We start from the raw sequence: 9,801 nt of genomic DNA on the forward strand, positions 1-9,801 counted from the left end.
TATCATGTTAGCAAATTGTGGATCCAACCAGCATCAGGACCCCACTCTAAAGAGCTTAAAAAATATGAACAAGTGGAAAAGGACAGAGGAAAGGGGAATAAAATAGAGCATTTAATAGTGGCATTTATACATGTAACGTCTAACAAAGGGATTACTTGCTGCCTTTAGAAACGCACACGGTGAGAATACAGAGCCAGTCACTCCCCAGGACTGGGCCTGTCCCAGACAGCCTGTTCCTATGTGAAGCAGATGGTAAACACGGTCCCTCTGGTGGGGAACTGTCGAGGTTTTGCTCTCTTCCCCCTTGGTTCTGCAGGACCCCTCCTCTGCAGGGGAAAGCAGCCTGCTCTCACGTCTCCTCCTTGGTGGCAGCTTCCACAGCCACTGGGTGGTCACCACCTCATCCACATTCCCCTCCTGCTCGGCCAGAAGCACCCTCACAGCAGGCTGATGGTTTTCCTCCCATATAGCAGCACCTCTCCTACTTGCCAGAGGTCTCTTGTAGCACCATCAGCCAGCAGGAGGACCTGAGATCCCGGAGGCAGACACGGTGAAGGACAATACAGCATCCCCGCTGGTGGTCAGCTGCCCAAGGAGCTCGTGTGGGGGGCATCTCGGTCAAAGCTTGCTGAGATCCAGAAGAGGGCTCTGAGAAGTTCAGTCCTTCTTCCACCGAATGGGGCACTTCCACAGTCTTACTCTATGACAGGATGTGGGTGAAGCCTCGTCGTGCCCCTGTGGGACAGGGATGTGAGCATAACGCCTCTGTCCCCCAGCAAGGGTGGCAGCTTTCCTCCTGGACAGGGCACAGGGGAGGTGACCAGTCCTCGCCTCTCAGGAGCTTTCCAGGCAGGAAGGCCCAATGGGCAGCACCCGAATTCAGTTTCCAAGTCCCAGTTTCTGAGTGGTTAAACCAGGGGAGACCGCTGCAAGCCGGGGAAGAGCAGGGAGAGATGTTTCTCAAGCCAGGAAAGGAACGGTGGCTCTTAATATAGCAAGGGGAGTAATATAAAAAGATCTCCCACCTCCCGTTCCTCCTACAGACGTACTTATTTTAGTTCCTGGCTACACCCCCCGGCGTGCAGAACACCGCCAGGGTTGCCAAACGCCTGTTTCAGGAGACAATTTGCATACTCAGAACAATTAAACTTTTGTTTGCTGCTCCTCGCCAGAGCACCTGGGGCTGGGGCTGGGGCTGGCCAGACAGCCTGCCGCAGCGCTGGAGGTCTCGGCCAAACTCACCGGCTGCTTAGGATGGGGCTCGTGCTCCCTCACCCGCTGCTGGGCTTCAGTCCTGGAGCGTAACAGCAGCGGGGATGCTTCGTGGCCCTCCACGATCACCAACAGCCTCCTCTGAGACCCAGCAGCGACAAAGTCCCCACGCTGTCCCCGCCACACATAGGTGAGAGCATCACGGCTGCACTCCCAGCCAACCAGAGCCCCCTCTCCGAAGTGTTGGCCAAACTTTGCATTTTTCATCCCAAAGGCACTCGCAACAGGATTCAGCCTTCAGGGCAAACGCATGTGTTGATGAAAACTTCCGCTTTACAAATGAAGGGTTCTCCATTAAAAAAAAAAAAAAAGTTATTCTTATTTGATGGAGTTTCCTTCTTACAACATTATTTTTACCTATTAAACGACATGTCAGCAGTAGTTATTGTATCATGTCATATTGTGACAGGAATAATAGTTGAAATATTCTCACTTTATTTTCCATTACAATCACAAAGAGAGGCTGTTACCTGGAACCATTCGAGACACCTTCCCTTTGTGTCTAGATCAAAGTGTCTCCTGTTGGTGCCCGACGAAGCTGTCAAACCCTTTCCTTACAACACAAACAAGAGACACTTTGATCTAGGCACAAAGGGAAGGCCGTTTAATCAGTATCAAGCACAAACTGCTCTTAATTAAAAATAAAAATAAAAATAAAAATTGTTTAAACCCTTATATCATGTCACGATGTGTTGGTAGTTATAAGGCACATGGCATTGCCTCCACAGATATGATGTGAAGTACTGCAGTGGCAAAACATCCCTATGTGTTAAAGAAATCCTGAAATACCCAAAAAAATTATTCCTCAAAAATCCTAAGAAGTAGACTTTTTTTTCCAAAACTCCAGCTTATAGAAACTGAAAATATTTGGTTTTGCTCCAGGTCAGGTTGTATAAATTATTTTCCTATGTGAAATTTCAGCAGAATCCTGAAATTTGATGAGCTTTATACCTCTGTCTCTTACTCATTTTCCAAAATGTCATCTTCAAATGACTGCTGGTGAAGCCTAATTTATTTTGGAATTGTTATCACAAGAATTTCCTGAATTCTTTCTGAGCCAGCAGCTCTCCATGGGAAAAAAAAAAAAAACACATTTAATGAAACCAGAATATTTTAAAGGCATGTTTCAATTTTATCAAGGAGGTCTGAAGATAGATAACCTAAGATTTTTCCTTAAATTTATGACACGTTTATATACTGAAATATAAAAATAATAACATTTTGATTGAAACATCAAAATATTTTGTTATAAAGTATTGTGTAAAATCAAGTTCCAAAAATGCCAAAAGAAATTTCAGAATCCTTGATGTCACAGAAGATGATGAGTTCAGGGACGAAGCGACAGCCCCTTGTTTTTGCCCTCATCTCTTCGTCTGGCTGTGGAAAGGAAAAGCCCCGTGGGTGCAGCACCACTTCTTGGTGGAGGAGGTGGTGGCCGCAGGAGGGGCTCAAAGGACCACAGGGTTGTGTTTTCTTTTCTCCTGCCCCCTACCACAGAGCAGCTGTGCCTCCTCTTATGTTTGACACCCCTCAGCCCTCATTGCTGCTTTCACTCACACAGAGTTAGTACTGTTTTAAAGGGCGGCTTCAGTCCTTAAGACTTTTAAAGGACAGCTTCAGTCTTCCGGGAGACGTAAAGCACAGCAGCTGGATATTCATGGAACTTGGCATCACAACAATTTCAGGCTTTTTTTTAATTAACGCTGTACCGTGTTACAACAAGGAAACATTTTCTCCTCTTTTATTATCGTGCTAACTCTAAGCCAAGTATTAAATAAGACTTAATTTAATTAATTCTTGCATCCTCCCCTCTTGCAGGATTATTTGGTAAGACAAGGTCCTTACCCAGCTCCCTCTCCCGCAGCCAGATAAAAATCCTGCTGATGGTGGTGGGAATACTCCAGGCACCTCATTTACATGCATGACATGTTAGGGGTTATAAAAGTAGATGTGTCCTGCTCCCGCCTCACCTTTAGCCATGCTGGGATCTCACAAGCCTCCTGGAGGCAGCACCCAGCCCCACAGCGCTCATCCCACCCTCGGGGCCCTCCTGGAAAACCCAAGCCTGCAGCTGTGTGCTCTGGGCCCGACTGACAGGCCTGTAACCTGCTGGACTGTCCCGCTCCCTCAGCCCCAGCCCCAGCTGCTGCTCATGTGGTGGCCCTGTCAGAGGTGGTGGCCCTGTCAGAAGTGGTGACTCTGTCAGAGGTGGTGGCCCCACCAGAGGTGGTGGCCCTGTCAGAGGTGGTGGCCCCGTCAGAGGTGGTGGCCCTGTCACAGATGGTGGCCCCACCAGAGGTGGTGGCCCTGTCACAGATGGTGGCCCCACCAGAGGTGACACCTGGGCTGAATCAAATCTTGTTTGTGTTAAATTTAGATGGCCTCTCCGCCCTAGAAACACCAAATTTGAATCTTCCCCTTCAAAGAACTCACAGCCCCACTGGTGCAGCTGGGACCACCAGAACACGCGGCCTTTCCCTCGTCTGGAGCTAATGGCAATGCCGGGGGAGCGGGGCCCTGGGGTAATGCCACGGGGCGTCCTCCCGCAGAGCTCCCTCGCTTTGGGAGCTGCCAGCCCCTCTGGGCAGCCGCATGGAGAAGACCATGGTGGTTTGACCCCCGTGTGGGCCCAGGGGGGAGCCAGCCAAGCAGGACCTTAAGGACAGGGCTCAGCCCACTGAACTGCGCCTTCCAGCTGGAAAATGAAAGGGAAGGCGCCACCCTGAAGCAGCAGGCTGCTGCAGCAAAATGAAAACCCGAGGACATACAGTTTGAAGGCAGGAAAAGCAGCACCCAGCGCTGAGGGCTTTGTTTGGCAGAAAACCCGCTGGTGCAGCAGGGCAAGGGAAGAGAAGCCCAGTGCCGGCGACAGCGTGACGGGAGGCTCCTGCTGCTGCGAGAAGCGCTGGTGAGGAAAAGCGCTCAAACAGTGAGGGGAAAGGTCTGGAAAAAGCGGCGAGCGAGAGGGAAGGAGGAGGAGGGAACGTGGGCAAAGAAGTAGGTGGTGCCGCATAGCACTTTCCGATAGAGCCGGGAAAAGGATGCGGAGCGCCCAGTTCCCAGTCCCACGCATTCACCGGGGACCATCTGTCCTCCCCCAGGAGGCAGCCCCGGGTCGGGCAGGAGCATCCTCCTCATGGGGTGGAAAAGGGTGCACGGTGCCGAGTGGGGAGGTGCTGGAAGCCGTGAGCCTGCACTTGGAAGAAGCATTACTCCTTCAGGGCCTGCCTGCTTACCTGCACCAGCTCCAACAGGAGGGCGAACAAGAAGCAGTTTTTACAGTAATATGAGAAACACGGATGAAAGCACCGAGAAGTGGGTGGCTGTGCCCAAATTCAAGGGACAGTTTGGTGAGAAAAGCAGCCCCCAGGTGCACATAAGCACCCCCAGCCCCTCGCCCAGCTGCAGCAAGCAGCAAAACAAAATGCCCTCCCTCCATGCCATGGCCATGAGAACCTTTGACACCATCAAGAAGGGCCTGCAAATGGAAGCCGTCCCTTTGCATGTGTGTACTTTCTGCCCACGAATAGCAAGTGCTGGTTGTGCCGCGTGGACTCGTACACGCTAGCCTGCTTTCCACACCACGCATTCAGGGCTCTTCCTTTGCCCCCTGGAAAGTTTCTCCACATGCATCAGAACCAGAGAACAAAGCCATAGGATTTAACCACCTGTTGTAATACCTTTGTTGATCTAATCTTCCTGTTTTAATTAAAAGCCTTTCACTTTGGTTTGCAGTTTTTTTTTCCCCTCCCTGCACTCAGCGCAGGCTCACCACCTGTTCCGCAGGCTCCGGCGCTGGAACAGCATCTCTGCTGTGGAGGTCATGTCAAACCTCTTTGAATTCCACCAGATGCATGGAAATAGCTGGAAAACAAATAAATGCAGGGCTGAAATACCTACAGAGCTCAGAGAGAGCAACCAAAACGCTCCCAGTAAAACCAGCAAGGCAGGTGCAACCTTACGGAGGGATCACACCTCAAGTTGTTTGAATAGGGACACGATTTGAACCTGATTTCAAGCCCTAACATAAAATCTTCCCTATCTCGTGTTTAAATCACCTGCTATTATACCAGAGATCACCACTTCACTGAGCAAAAAGCAAAAGAAGGAAAAAAAGACGGTGTGGCTCTAATGCGTGAGTGGGCCGGTACGTGCAAAAGATGTGAATCTGAAGGGAAGCACGTTGGATGCTGAAGTAATAACCAGGCGCACACTGCAAGGACTGAGCCAGGTAAGGGAGAAAGGAGAGGGCTTCTGCTCAGACAGGTTTATGCATCGTAGAAAAGTAAAAGCTCCTGAATGAGCGAGAGCGATGCTGTGGCTGCCGGCCGAAGCTGCAGTCGGTACGTGGGGTCTCACGAAGCACCGAGGGGAGTTATTTTAAAAGCTCTGTGTGAAACACGAACATTTGTGTGCAGCAGCAGCAGGAAAGGCTATCTCGCCCAGGATCCCGTGGGCGTTTAACACGGCCCCATTTAAGCAGTCAAACACCAATTTACCGGGTGCGAGCTCCTAATGGCACAGAGATGAGTCATTACAGGGTTTCAAAATGCGTAAATATGATCGCATCCTAATTCGGTGTGTCACCGATGATTTACCGTGCATTTGCTGGGTTGTGAGGCTGTGCAGAAACCTCGGAAATTCCTGCCCACTCGTGCGATGAAAAATAATAATTCACATTTGTGTCAGTGTGTGAAGAGTTAAATGGGTTTTCTTCTTATGTTGGCACTGGATTTCAGTGGAGACTTATGTGCAGTTTTACAGCCTGGCACTGCTGTATTTCACACCGCCAATATACAACCAAATAATAAGTAAACATAAGATTTTTGGCTACATCGGATTTTCTAAGGTGATTAAATAATTTTCTAAATAGCTCTGAGAAAGAAGCTGTCTGAAATCCCCAGGGCATTAAGAAATTAACTGCATACATATGCATTTTAAAGACATAGTTGGGATGCAAATTTACTAAGTGGCAACGTAAAATATTTAAGAGAGCAAACACCATTGACTCTGAACTCTCGCAGTGTGAGCTGAAGCCACCCCAACCAGCAGCGGCTACCCTTGCTGCAGGGGCTGCTGCGGGCACCCACATGTGCGCTGAGCTCTGCGCGGCGCCTGCCGCACGAGCTGCCGCGGCAGATGGTGAGCTTCTCAGACAAACACCCCGCAAAAGCCCTCTGAATGTTTCCTGAAGTATGCAAAAGAGACGACCAGACCTTTCAGCATCTCAAATGACAGCCTTGTTCTTCGCACAAGGCGCTTGGTGGACTCATACAAAGAAGAAGGAGCCGCTAGCATCACAGATCAGGGTGTTTTTTTTGGGGGGGAAAGCAGCTGTCTGGGGCACTGCTGACTCAAGCACTTGGCAGCAGCCCATGCTGGGGCTTCCCAAGGTTTTCCACAGTGGGAGCGACCTCCACCATGACCTACGTGGGGACCAGAGGCTCCCTGGATAGGAGCCACAGCCCAAAACCATGCAAGAAGAGGGCTCGCCCTTCACCAGGGTGAAGGCTCCAGGTGCAAGCAGTCAGGGCAGGGTGAGCAGCCCCATCTTGGGGCTTTCCCCCTGTGTCAGGGCTGCTTGGGGCATCCCCTATCACCCATCTGCTCCTGAGCCACTTGGCCAGGCAGGGTGAGAGCTGAGCCGCCGGAGGACCGGCTCTGGAAAGCCGGCCCTCCCCATCAGCTCAAGGAAATTCATGTTGCGTGTTCTGCTCCTTCTCTGCCCACAGAGTTCTTGCTCGTGGTGGTGCGTAGGTGTATGTGAGGGATTTATCCTTTCCCCACTGAATCACTGCAGCACAACATCTTTTCAACCCTTCTGTACAAGCAGAAAAAAGCCCTGTGTTATTTCTCCTCATTTTCCTGCTTAAGGAGACACCCAGTCAGCTCCACAGTGCGACCTGGCTGCATCCCAGCTGGGAACCAGCATGACACCTCCAAGCCCCCACCGAGACCTGCCTGGGGGAGGAGACCAATGCCCTCCTACCAGCTGGTGCCCCAAAACTACAGCTGAGCCCGCCTAAGGCCAGATACCCTAGGGTTCTGCTGCCCCATGCAGCACCCATGCCTTCCCCCTTGCATCTAGAAAATCATTCGCCACCTTTACAGGTGATTTCAGAGCAAGCACCGCGTTGCAGCAATTCCTCTGCATACGCATCGCCGTCATAACATGTATTTAAACCGACGTTATTACATACTGTAAGGCAGCAGCTAAAACAACAAGGTCACGCATGAATTACGGGGGTCCTTCCTAGCTCTGGTCTGTCAGCTGAAAACTTGCCCCGTGCTGGAGGGAAGGAGCAGGCTGCAGTGCCCGCGGCATGGCGTGCTCACCCGCCTCCGCAGGAGGAAGCACGGGGCGACAGGCCAGCCTCGCACGCAGCAAATTGCAGGGGTCGGGTGGAAGCCAAAGTGCTCCCAAACACAAACCACTGCAGGAACAAGGGTTTGGGCTTTAAGCAGGGGCCCTGGAAGACCTTTCATCGCCACGTCCCAACCTGAGGTTTGCATACGCGATTTCTGTATTCCAAAAAGAAAATGAATTCTGTGGTTGTTGCCATGGGCAAAGCCATTGCCATGAGCGGATGCTTTCCCTTCAGACCCTCCTATAAATTGCTTATTTAGGAAAAGACGAGACCTTTAGCAATTAAATGACACCGAGCTTTTTGGCTGCATGAGAAACAGATACATCCCAAATTTTAAAATGAGCACTAACAGCCCTCCTGTAATAACTGTTTAACAGTTTCCAACCAAAGACGTTATAGTACTAAGCCTCATAGCTCCTCCATGGGACACTGAATCCGGCAGGGCTGACCCAAGCCTGTAGGCCCTGGTAGGGCTGCAACAGACCAACACCACTGCATTTTTCTTGAACTTCGGTCATTGATCTGCCCAGAACAAATGGGAAAAAAAAACTAAACATTTTCTGATTTTGTGTGCAGTCCAGAACATCACCAATAGCTCACAGCTTATTGTGACCCACCCTAGCACATTTAAGACAGTCGTGCCTAGCTCCTTCCTTCTCCTTCTTCCTTTTCCAGCACAGGGCAAGATCACACTGCAAGTGCAGATAAAAAAACAGCAACATTAAACTATTTGTTTTGATTTCCCACATTTAATTCCCTCTTGGTTGGGCTGGGAGAAGGCACAAAGGATTGCGCCCTACTCTGAACCCAGTAGGTTGAGCGGATTCGCCTCCCTGCTTCGAATCACACCTGACTTCTGTGCCATCCCAGCAACTCGGATTCCCCAACACCACCACCACCCTTCTCTTTGATATTTTTCATCTCATCTCTGACCTGTTTCTATTCTCTTTTTATACCCCATTTCCCATACAATCACTGTTCTCCAACAAATACACTGCCATATACAAGCAAGAGTGCAGGAAGTGGCATCAAGTGAGTCTGCCATTGCTGCAGATCCTTTCTGGATTTCGTTTCCTCACTATTTGCCTTGGCCCTCTAAAGCCCTGCAGGCTCTGCACGCAACAAGGCTACCCATAATCAAGGATTCAACCACAAGAGCAGGAAAAGCCTTCTGCCAGCGAGAGCTGCACTTCAAGATGCTCCCTCCTCCCCTGTCCCAAGAAAATTACCTCCCTTTAGAAAACAGAAAGGAAAAAAAAAGGAAGAAAAAACCCTGGGGAAACTAAAGAGTTCTCACGGTGACTTTTATTTGGTAAGCAACAATATAAACATGTGAATAAGAACAGGCATAATTTGCAGGGCTGGCCTTTGATCCAGAGCACCCTGAATCTAGCAACCCTTCCATGAGCAGATGAAGGTGAACCTTCACCAGAGACTAGCCGAAGTTGCAGTCCACCAAGACCTTTGTCATGGAAAAACCAACGCTTGAATATATGCTATTACCAAACTTATGTGCAATCTTGGAATGTATTAACCCTCCTCCTCCCCTCCTCTCTCAGGGTGAAAAAAAATCATAGAGCTGCAAACCAGTAAAAAATTGCTTCCAGCTAACTGAGACTGAAATGGTCTGTTGGACTATAAACTGAAATATCATTCTGGAGATAACCAGCTGGTTGTGACACAAAGTACTGTATTTACAACTCGAAAATATAACTGTTATATACTTTAATTTATAGCAAATTTAATACATTAGTGTTTACAAAATAAATTCTGGACTCAACTGAAACAGCGTGCTGCTTAGCAAGTTCTTTTTCCTTCCTCTCACTTCAACTGAAAAGACCAGCAAGCTTAAAAGCTTCTTCTGTGATCCATGCACAACTGTTGAGATGTTGAAAAAAGAGAACGTTTCCTGCATCTCTCTAGTCTTGTTGCTCGATACATTCTATTACTCAAGCTGTACAGTTCAAACCTTAAGCTGTCCTTTAACAATTCCATACACATCTCATGAAAACTACTCAGATACTAACCAGTGCACCAGCTAACATTACAAACTGAAGAAATATCTTATCCATATTAACTAGCTCACACAACAGGAAAGAGGAAATATAACTACACATTCAATCTCTTATTTCTAACAGCAAAGCTGCAAACTCCATCACTT

The sequence above is a fragment of the Anser cygnoides genome, chromosome 6 (genome assembly GCF_040182565.1).
Source record: "Anser cygnoides isolate HZ-2024a breed goose chromosome 6, Taihu_goose_T2T_genome, whole genome shotgun sequence".
Lineage (NCBI taxonomy): Eukaryota > Metazoa > Chordata > Aves > Anseriformes > Anatidae > Anser > Anser cygnoides.